This window comes from Gavialis gangeticus, unplaced genomic scaffold (assembly GCF_001723915.1).
Source record: "Gavialis gangeticus isolate Ggan-Ray unplaced genomic scaffold, GavGan_comp1, whole genome shotgun sequence".
NCBI classification, from domain to species: Eukaryota; Metazoa; Chordata; order Crocodylia; family Gavialidae; genus Gavialis; species Gavialis gangeticus.
Window position 1 is genome coordinate 29,929,460 of NW_017729008.1, and position 249 is coordinate 29,929,708.

Here is a 249-nt window from a genome sequence, read left to right on the forward strand (position 1 = left end):
AAACACTTTTTGCCACTCTCCATGCAGTCATGATCATTAAAAATGTGGCCTTTATTTACAGCCAGTTAAAATATATCATCAAAAAACTCTTTAGGGATAAAAAGATGCCTTTTTGATCAAAATAAATATTTTTATGAAATTATATGTTTTTGCTTTGGCAAATTCTTTTTGTTTTTAATGAGAAACTTCAGAACCCTCTCTCTTTCTTACTACTCCTGCTTTTTCCAACAGAAAAATCTATAAAGTAGA